Source organism: Myotis davidii, unplaced genomic scaffold, assembly GCF_000327345.1.
Source record: "Myotis davidii unplaced genomic scaffold, ASM32734v1 scaffold1494, whole genome shotgun sequence".
NCBI lineage: Eukaryota > Metazoa > Chordata > Mammalia > Chiroptera > Vespertilionidae > Myotis > Myotis davidii.
Genome location: NW_006286246.1, coordinates 3,327,371 through 3,338,630, shown reverse-complemented (window position 1 = coordinate 3,338,630; position 11,260 = coordinate 3,327,371). Strand labels below are relative to the sequence as shown.

Genomic DNA, 11,260 nt, shown 5'->3' with positions numbered 1-11,260 from the left:
TTTCCCTTGTGCACTGTTTGTTCCAGCATTCAGAAAATTGCTGGTCCCTTTATCAAACACCACAGTTTCTAATTTCCCAAGTCTTCACTTTTGAGCAATTAGATGCCCCCGTTTGTTGAACAGGAAAGAATCATCAAGCCTCGTGTCACAAGCTCTGCTGTGCTGGGGTCCCTGGAGGGTTGGTGCTTGTTTTTTTAGCTATTGGAATGGAATTCGAAAATCTATTTTTCCTGACCTGAAGCAACACTGGGCACCCCTTCCACACTCCCCCAACCCTGCCCAGTTCAGTCTTGAGTTAACATGGGTTTAAGTCCAACACAGTGGGGGCAATAGAGGCTTTACAGTGAACTGATAGGGGACTCTGGACTCAGATGAGGCAAGCATCACCTCCACAGCCCCAGCCCTGGCTGCAGCCAGCCTGTGACTCAGGTGGTCTCCGGGTGCTTGGGGTGAGACCCCTCCCCCAGGCGAGTGTAGCGGCTGAGCCCTTGGCTTTGGAGTTCCAAGGACGGGAGCTTACGTTCTACTCTGCCCCTTGTGATTCACTCGGGACACCTGTCCTTCATCAGTAATAGAGGGAGCGCTGGAGTCCATGAGCAGAAGTTGTGAGGATTAAAGGAGGAAATGCAGTGCTAAGAATAGCACCAGGAAGGGGCAGTAGCTACCCCTCGTGTGGGGGCTTCCTGGGCCTCCCATCAGGCTTGGCTTCCCTAGACATGGACCACACTTTGTGCTTCTCCGTCTTCCCTGGGTCGTGTCAGGATGCTCACTCCCTTCGTGTCCAGCTTAGCGCACTGACAAGGAGACAAAGTTAATCAAAACCAAAGGTGCGAATAACAAGAAGCTGGACGCCCGACGTCTCCCCGAGGAATGTTATGCTGCAAAGCATGCTTTTAATGAAGGATTGAGTTCTCTCAGAGGACATTCAAGCAGCGAGGGAACGACAGAGTGGGTACTCACATGTCTTCTCTGTAGATCCTGGCTCTTCACTGAGGGCAGCTTGCCGAGCTGGGATCTCTTTGGGAACATGTCCGTGTAGGGCTCTGATAATCAGATGAGAGGGCTTGACAACGAGGAGGTGCTCCTAAGGGTTCTTTGTTAACCCAGAACCGATGGCATAAATGACAGACGTGCTGCAGTATTAGGGGCAGAGTACAGATGTGTGCAATTTACTTTGAAATGTATCAAAAAGTAAGATGGATTGATAAATGGATAAAGGGCTCAATAGCTTGATATATCTTGATACAACAAGTGCGTTTAATAAAATGTTAATGGTAGAATCCAGAAGGCGAGTCCACATGTGTTCAGTATAAAATTCTGTCAACTTTGCCATGTTTGGAAATTTTCATAGTAAAAAGAAAAATGGAACAATTCCACAAAAACAGAGTATGACAGCCTTTCCCTAAAAGAATGACAAAAGAGGTAATTCAGGAAGAAAGTGAGAAGAATGAAAAATGATAACTGAAGTACAGGAAGAACAGTCTGGAATTTGGAAAGAGAATGAGTGCAGTTAATGTGTTTTAGGTCCTGATTATTATTTAGAGAGAGTTAAGATATTAACTTTAAACTTGATCAATACTTTCTGTTTGACAGGAAGTATTGATAGGATTGCTGTAGGGATTAAGTAACCGAAAAAAAGTACAACACAGTTTGTCACATGGCATTTTTTTGCCATATATACAGGAGTTGGCAAAAGTAGGTTTAGAGCTGTAATACAATTAAATAATACAATCATTAATAAATAATAATATAAGAATAAACTGTGTTTCACGTACCCACAACTGTAAACCTACTTTTGTCCACCCCTGGATAGTAAAGTAGGAATGGAAGGGGACATCCCTAATGATTGATAGATGGTGTTTAGCAGAATGAGAGCCAATGTCAGTCACAATGGTGAAATGCTAAAGGAATTAATTTTAAATTCAGGAACATGGAGATACCACAATAACCATTTCTATGATAATGAAAATCCTAGCTATCGCAGTGAGAAAATAAAAGTACAAGTAATGAGGCTAGGAAAGGGCATGTACCTTGGTTGCGGGCACATCTCCGGTGGGGGGTGTGCAGGAGGCAGCTGATTGATGTTCCTCTCTCATCGCTGTTTCTAACTCTCTATCCTTCTCCCTTCCTCTCTGTAAAAAATCAGTAAAATATATATATTTTAAAAAAAGCAAGTTGAAGAGGGTTAATATCCATTATGGTGCTATTATTTTTATAAAGCTCAGAAACAAGGAAAACTGAACAGCGTATTTGCTTGAAGATACAGATGTGAACCATTTTGAAAAGCAGCAACGAGAAACCAAGTTTCAGGATCTTGCTTTCCCAGGCCAGCCAATCAGGAGGAGACATCTGGGCCACTTGAAAGGTATTGGTCTCCTTCTTACGTTGAGCGATGATTCTCAGATGTTCCTTGTATAATTATGTTTCACAACCGATGAAGACACTAAGAATATTTTCTATTAATGAAGTATTACATTCAATATTTTTGGCATAAGCCAAAGCATCCAGTGACTTGCTGGTCATATTGCAAGTGTTGGACTTTATTTTTCCACTTAATTCTTATTTCCTATGGGACTGCTCAGCATCATGAGCCAGGCCAGAGTGACATTGTGAACTGTTTTGCCTGAAAAATAGCCTCTCCTTCCTTTCAGTATATGCCCTTTTCTCTGCCCAGCTTCCTACAAACCAAAGACCCAAAGCTCCAGCTGACTATTTGAGGAGGATTTTCCCAGCAGACCTCTTATTAAGAGACATGTCATCCCCGGCCAGTGTGGCTCAGTGGTTGAGTGTCTACCTATGAACCAGAAGGTCATGGTTCAATTCCCAGTCAGGGCACATGCTCAGGTTGTAGGCTCGATCCCCAGTAGGGGCATGCAGGAGGTAGCCAGCTAATCATTGATTTTCTCTCATCCTTAATATCTCTATCTCTCAGTCCCTCTCCCTTCCTCTCTGAAATCAATAAAAATATATTTTGAAAAATAATAAAAGAGAGAAAAAGAGAGAGAGAGAGAGAGAGAGAGAGGTGTGAACCCATGGCATCACCCCTCCCCACCAGCAGATTGCCTGACTGTCTCAAGGCTCAGGGCTTGGAGCCGCCCTGAAGCCCTTTTATAGGGGAGTGGGCCTCTCAAGGCTTGACTAGTTCATGGGACCAATGATTTATAAATGTGATTTAATTAAAAGCATCTTCTTCCAAAGAGCCATGAAAAAACTTGACTCGGGGAAGTTGAGTTCAAAGCCCTGACTAGGCAGGTGTGTGTGGGGGGCCTGCTGTCCCCTCACCTCTGCCTCTGGGCAGGTCTGTGGACTTGCTGACTTTCTCTCTGTCTTCACTTTTCTTTCCTTAAATGTGTTGTGATCATATTAGCAGACTCCATGGAGCCATGGAGATTCATATTTAATAAAACCTGCTGGAAATGTAAACAGAAATGTGCACAGAGGCACATGGAAGATTTCGCCGTCAGCCCCAGCCCAACCCCCACCTGGGGATTAGGTCAGTTTGGCACCTGCCTCCTGGGGAGCTGGGGCCATGATTCATCAGTTACTTGCTGAACTAGCATGGGCGTCTTTCCGACCTGCTGGCAGGGGCAGCGTGAAAACTGGTGTGCACCTCACAGAGCGAGTGGGACCCGAGCTCCTTCCAAGGCTGTGTTGTGCATGCAGGCCAGCTTTCAACTGAGTCCCTCTGCAATGGCAAACGCCAAGACCATGACTGAGTCTATGGGAACGAGGAGTTAGGAGCATGATTTAATTAAAAGCACTATTTCTGTCCAAAGAGTCAAGAAAAGACTTGAGTGGGGACAGTTGAGTTCAGTGCACGGAGAGGACAGTGTGGGTGTCCATGATACAGATGGAACCAGGGGGCTGGCAAGGCGTCATGGCCAAGTCCAGGCCAGAGGTATTGACAGAGAAGAGCAGCCTAGGTTTAGTGCCTCCCAGGGCTGGTGCTGGATCATGCTCTCTGCTTCTCACGCTGTAGTCTGGATCCATCTTGGTCCCACTAGTGGCCTTTGCATGTTGGGTGACATGGTTGGGAGCATAGGCCGGGGTGGCCGGGCACGTCTCCCTGGGTTCCAGCAGAAGCTGACTTTAGAAGAATTCCTTCATCTTTCTGGGCTTCTTCTTTTTAAAAAATATATATATTTTTATTGATTTCAGGGAGGAAGGGAGAAAGATAGAAACTTCAGTGATGAGAGAAAATCATTGATCAGCTGCCTCCTGCACTTCCTCTACTGGGGATTGAGCCTGTAACCTGAGCATGTGCTCTGACCGGAAATTGAACTGTGACCTCCTGGTTCATAGGTCAACACTCAACCTCTAAACCACACCGGCTGGGCTACCATACTTTCTTTAAATATCTTTTTCTGCTCCCATTCTTATTCTTCTCTTTTTCTGAGACTTTATTACATGCATGTTAGTTCACTAGATATCCCATAGGTCACTGAGGCTCTATTTGTTTTGATTTTATTTCTCTCTGTTCTTCAGATTGGATACTTTATATGGATAAATTATCTTTGAGTTCACTGACCATTTATTCTGCCATATCTAATCTGATCATCCAATTAAGTTTTTCAATCCTTTCATTTCTGAAATTTCCATTTTTTATAGCTTCAGTTTCTCTATTGAGATTCCCTATCTGCTTGCTCATTAAGACCATATTTTCCTTTAAGACTTTGAATATATTTATGGTATCTGTTTTAAAGTCCTTGTATACTAATTCTAACATCTGGGTAATTTCAGGGTCTATATCTATTTACTGTTTTTGTCCTTGGTTATGGGTTAAAATTTTCTGCTTCTCACATGTCTAAAGTTTTTTGTTAATAATCTAGGTATTTTGTGTGGTACAGCATAAGTGGCCTTTAATTTCTAGAGTTGTACTTAGGAGTTGGCCTTCCTAGTGTCCCAGCTGAGTAATTGGGATGTTAATGAGGGCTATCATGCTGGCTGGGCTAGAATTCCACTGTTTTCTGCCAGGCCTGTTGGAACAATGCGCAGCCAGCCCCTGACCAAGGATCCACAGAGAAGCTTTGCACAGTTTTCGGATCCTTCATGCGTCTATCTCTCCCCACTCCCAGTGCAACTACCTTCTCTTCTGAGTTCTGAACTTTAAATTCTGCTTTCTCAGCTAAGCAGAACCGCACTACTCTGAGTGTTATCTCCTAATATAGAAGTCAAATTGTTCTCACCCAGAGAGCCAGGGTGAATGTGAGGCTCACATCATGTACTTTTCTTCTCTCGGGGATCCCAGTCCTACAGTGCCTATTGTTCAGTGTCTGAAAACAATGCCCCCGTTTACTTGTCCAGCTTTATAATTGTTTATGGTGGCACCAGGTACTCCAAACTGTCCAGAAAAAGAAGTTCCTCTATGTGTTCATTTAAAATTCATGTAATAAAAAGGAAAATTAAGAGAGAATTATCTTAAGTCAACTCTATTATCTCGAAGTCATTTTGACTCAAAAACATTTTGCATGTAAATATAGATGATATGTAAATGTTATGATTTAAAAAATTATCTAACTAGAAGATGTACCTATTCTGGTTTTTGCACTTAAGGGTTGCTACTAGTTCTTGAAGATCTTAGCATAAGTTGTAGGAACTTATATTCCCATTGATATAGATTCCAAGGATGCATATTTCCTTTAGTCCTAACACTTGATCATAGATTGGCCAGACCTGAGAAGCTTGGACTATTATAAAAGTAAAGACTTTATGAGAAATTATTTAAATTATTTAAATAGAATGAGAGTTTAAGGTGCAGCCAGAGAATGAAATTGCTGTTACATTTCAGATACTAAAGAAAGTATGACTCAAAGAGGAGACAGATGTTTATTTTAGTTGCTTGAACTGCAGGAGTGAGAGTATGATTGACATCCTGGAATACCATACAACCATCACTCAACTACCGTGGGTCACACATGAGCCTTCCGGGAAGTTCTTTATTGAATGTTTTCTTTGCTTCAGTGGTTAAACCTGGACTATCCAGGGACAGCCTAATGAGCCAGTAACATTTCAAGCTGAAACCTAATTAATGCAATGACATTAGGTTTAATGTCATTTAAACATTTTAAATGAGTTCAGGTTTAAAGGACTCATAAAAAAGATCTCATAAAAAAGATGTGCTAATGCCGCCAAGTGCAAGTAAGAAAGTCTGCATCCCTGTTATAAAGGAAAGGAAATGTCAGCTCTCTGTGGTCAGCTCAATGGCAGTTTGTTTTTTTAGTGTCCAGTAAATTACTGTTTGCTTTTAAAATCGGCTAAGACTTTTGGTTCAGGCAGGATGTGTTAGAGCACCTGACCCTGAGAAGTATTTGGTAACTAGGCCAAGGCAGACCCCTTCCTGGGCCTGGAGACTTATTAGGGTTGGTCTGAGGCTGGGGTTAAGGTGAGAGAGTGTGTGACCTACAAAGGTCATTAAAGGTGTGAGGTGGTGGTTAAGACTCAGGCTTGGAATCCGACCCATGCAGATTACAGTCCTGACTCTGACTGGGCAGATGAACTTGGCTTCTTGGAAAGCAGTTTCCACATCTGCAGAATGTTGATCATAACTGCATTGGCTTCTCCGAATCCACGTGATGCTTCAGTGAGATTTTGTTTATAAGGTCCCGAGACAGATCTTGAAGATAATAATGCTCAGTCAATGGAAGATGTTATTATGAAACATGCATGTCCCATGACTTCTCTGTAAGTTTGCACATTACAAATAAAATAAAGCCAAAGCATTGTATTGTTAAGATGCCGGTGGGTCATAGGTTAGGTATGAACAAGTGTCTCCCTCCCTCCCTCTCTCCCCCACCCTCATCCCTTCCCATGCCTTCAGAAGATTGCTACTCTGTGCAGCACCTGGGCAGCCTCACGCTCATCCAGTGGTTGGTTAGGAAGATCTGTCAATGTCATTTCCCAATGCTTGTGTTGTGACATTAAGCAGACTTGGGGCACACTGTTCAGGATCAAGGGGAGCACAGTTAATCCATCCTGGAGTTTGTACTGGGTGGGCCAAGCTTTGTTAGGCGGGAAGGAGGTGACTCTTCTGCTGGGAAGCCCAGGAAGGCAGGAGCTTTCAGTGAGAAAACTCCTCCTGGTCGGTTGTTTCCACGGACAACTGCCCAAAGCCGTGGTCGGCAAACTGCGGCTCGTGAGCCACATGCGGCTCTTCGGCCCCTTGAGTGTGGCTCTTCCTAAGCCTTAGGAGTACCCTAATTAAGTTAATAACAGTGTACCTACCCATATAGTTTAAGTTTAAAAAATTTGGCTCTCAAAAGAAATTTCAGTCGTTGTACTGTTGATATTTGGCTCTGTTGACTAATGAGTTTGCCGACCACTGGCCCAAAGGATGCTTTCTGGCGGGTGGGATGCTGACAGAGGCGGATTTTAACGTTTATAATTTGTTTGCATGGGTGAACCAGGTGTCCACCGAGACTCTCTGGCTGTCCTCTGTGTCCTCACTCTGCTTGACATTCTTTATCTGTCTCCATTCCCCCCTGAACCTTGCCTGCAAGGTGAGAAGATCTTAAACCATATAGTGTCATATGGACAAAATTGTGCCCTTGATAGAGTACTTTAGAAACTAGAGGAAAGGAAATGTCAAGACTACCTCTTCTACTCCTCCCCATGCACCTGGGCATCTGGGGCAAGGAGAGCCTGGAGGCAGCAACAACACCTGGTGATGACAGCTCAGTTGGTGACAGGTTCAGACAACGGTGTCTTGGAGTGAAAGGCACTTGTCAGGCTGTGATGAAAGCCTGTCCACTTGTTGAAAACCTCTGTTGCTGAGATTGGAGGGAAAACAGAGCAGAGCCTGACTTCCCCTCCCTGTTCACCTCGGTGGCATTTGAGTCCCTAAACCAGGGCGGCTTAGTGCAAACAGCCTGGCAAATTTTAATTTTTAAAAATATATTTTTATTGATTTCAGAGAGGAAGGGAGAGGGAGAGAGAGAGAGAGAGACATTAATGCTGAGAGAGACTTATTGATTAGCTGCTTTCTGCACACCCCCTACTGGGGATTAAGCCTACAACCTGGTCACGTGCCCTAATCGGGAATTGAACCATGACCTCCTGGTTCATAGGTAGATGATCAACCACTGAGCCACACTGGCCTGGCCATTTTAAATTTTTTAAGAGGACAAGCCATAAATGTTCTCTGTGATGTTTCAAATTTCCAAAGTGAAGGAACTCTCTGAAGTGTCTCAGTGAAAAGGAGTTTTGTTGGGGCCAGAACGACAAATGAGATAGCACAGCCATCCGCACTCGGGCTGTGTGCAGGGCTCGTTGTCAGCGCTGGTTCACACGCAGGAACCAGAGGCCAACAGTGACCTCAGCTCCACTCCCCACTCCCAGCGCCAGTCACGGGGCCTCAGGGCCTTGACCTCAGCGAGACTCTGAGCCCTCCACCCAGGCCCCAACCACAGGCTCCCGCTCCAGCCTCTGAGGGGACCAGAGGTGGAAAGTTTACTGATTGACTCACTGGGGGACTTTCCAACTTGGAAGCCAGGATCTTCTTCCTGTATATTTCAATAATAAAAAATAATTACTGCCGCTGGTGAATTTTTGTGCTAACCACCAGGTCCAGACATCTGCATTAAACTATGCTGCAGGGCCTGTAGTAGAGATTTTTCCACAGCTGCAACGCTCTGCACAAACTAGGACATGTCCAGCAGCTGTGCCCCCACGAAAGCATGGCAAGAATGAAGGTGTCTCAGATAGAAGGGAACTGGCCAGCTGTGCATGTCCTCATGGTCAACCCGAATAGTGGCTGCTTTTGGCTAATGCTACAGAAATGAGAAATGCGCCATTAGTTAAAACTATGAAGACAGGCCTGTATGTATTCATCAGAGAGGGGATTGGAGGAAGGGGGAGAAAGTTGGTCCTGAGTTGGATTTAGGAGACTGGATTCAAATTGGGAGGCAGCCTGAAAAGCTGGGGCCGATTAGCAACTTTATTTCTGTCACAGAGGAAGAATCAGCGGCAAGAATTTTGGAAGGAATCCATTTGCACGCTGTTTTTGAGCATCCAGTTTAGCACTATGGAAGCTGAGAAGCTTTATCATTACCCAATACTGGTTGTTGCAATACATAGACATGTGGTCATATCTTAGAGAATATTTACTTAATTGGGAAATCGGTGACCCTTTTCACAAAGAGCACAAATGTGTAGCATTTGTGGAAGTGGCCATGCCTGTCTTGCTCTGTGCTCACGGACGTCACCAAGCCTGCATGTCCTGCGTGTCCTGTGTGTCCTGCGTGTCTCTCAGCTGACTCAGCCGCTCCTCCCCCACCTTGGACTCCTCTTATCTTTCCATTTACCCCTTTCCTTGGTGCTGTGAGATTATTCAGGGAGCCACAAGTCAGGGTTCTCTGGAGAAACAGAACCAAAAGGAGAGCCATATATATATGAGAAAGAGATGTTAAGGAATGGACACGTGATTATGGGGCTGCCAAGCCCAGAATATGCAGGGTAGACCAGCAGGCTGGAAATTTGGGCAGAGGGTTTATGTTGTAGTCTTTATGGTAAATTTTTTCATTTTAGGAAATCTCTGTTATGGCCCCATACGCCATCAGCTGATTAAATGAAGCCCACATACGGTATGGAGGGTAATCTTGATTTAAAGCCAACCAATCAAACATGTTGATCACATCCACAAAATACCTGCACAGCAGCATCTAGACTAGTGTTTGACCAAACAACTGGGCACCACAGACCAGCCAAGTTGACACATAAAAGTACCCATCACACCTCGTGTATATTTCAGAAACATTCCAGAGCTCTGGAACTCCCAGAGGAGTCGCTCCCCACAGCCCCCGTGGCTGAGCTCTGTGTGGGGCCAGTGGGGCCTGGGCGGGTGAATGTATGGGATAATATTATGAAGTGTTTCCAGAGGTGGAATCAATATCATTTGGCTGTGCTCAACTGTTAATAACATCTCCAAATTCTAGAACACTGAAAAGATACAATAAGGATTATTGAGGGCTAAAAGGAGGATAAATACTATTTACAGTTCGGCAACAGGTGGCTACCACTGTGAAGCCAGAGTGCAGAAGTGTGCACCTCTCCTTTGCTCCCTCCCTCAGACATACTGCATACAGAGAGGGGCAGCAGACCAGGTGGAGGGCAGCCTGGGAAATTCCATGCTCTCCTGCTAAGCTCTTGGCCCTGGAGCCGGGCCTGCCTGTGGTGCAGCTATCTGCTTGCAGAAGGTGGGCTGTTGAAGGATGCCCAGGACTCCGTGTTTCACAAAGTGCCTGTCAGTCATCAAGAGAGGGGTCACTGGTCCAGAGTCCCAACCTGCTGCCTCTGCCTGCAGGGCCCCTACCCTCGTCCCATCCATGCTCTCCGACAGGGACATTCATTCCTTCTTGACTTGTGGATTGTCGAGTGCCAAGTTCAGGAGGAGAGAGGATTTCTCTTTTTTTCTCTTTGTTTGGACCAGCGTGCCTGTGGTGCTGCCCCTCTGCCTGTGCAATCTTCCTCTTCCTTCTAGGCAAGCACAGCCCCTCCTCAGCTAAGCTCTCCGGGGCCTCCAGCCAGGCAGAGCTCCCCTCTATCGGCTCCCGGGGGCTTATTCTTTCTATCACTCACTTAAAAACATCTTATCCAGCTGTTGGTAACTTTTAGGTCGGGATTTTATCTCTTTAACAAGGTTGGAAACTCCCTGAAAGCTTAGCCCAAAGGTCACATTTATTTAAAACCTTCCCTATGCTGCCTCCCGCAAACACTGCCCACATCCACACAATCCATACCCACCTAGGCATGTGCGCGCGCGCGCGCACACACACACACACACACACACACACACACACACACACACCCCAGAGGAGAGGTTTACTAAATAGCTGTGAGTGATGCTGATGACTGCTTCACAGACTAGCTTATGATCATTTGACATATAATAATGACAATTTTTATAGAAAAGTTTATCCTCAGAGTTAGTTTATGTAATTTTCTACCTTAAAATTGCATTCGTTGAGCAATTACTATGTACCAAAGTGCTGGGGTCCAACCCCAGCAGGTCCAGGGGTCCCCAAAGGTGTGGACGGAGTCGGCGAAGAAGGAATGACACAGAGACAGTGTTCAGTTGATCAGCAGCCTAGCCAGGATCTCTAGCCAGGATCTCTAGCCAAGTTCTGGTCAGGATCTCCAGCGAAGTTCTGGTTAGGATCTCCAGCCAGGTTCTGTGTCCATGTTCTCTTGCTACGTTCTCCTGCCAGGTTTTGTCCAGATTCTGTAGCCAGGTTCTTCAGCCAGGCTCTCCAACCAAGTTCTGTAA

The 11,260-nt window shown here is 45.2% G+C and overlaps 1 long non-coding RNA gene across 1 annotated transcript in view; it reads left to right on the top strand.

Moving 5' to 3' along the window:
- Positions 1-11,260, top strand: part of LOC107182120 — a 48,226-nt gene that overhangs the window by 8,985 nt on the left and 27,981 nt on the right. The gene's annotated exons all lie outside the window — the stretch shown is intronic.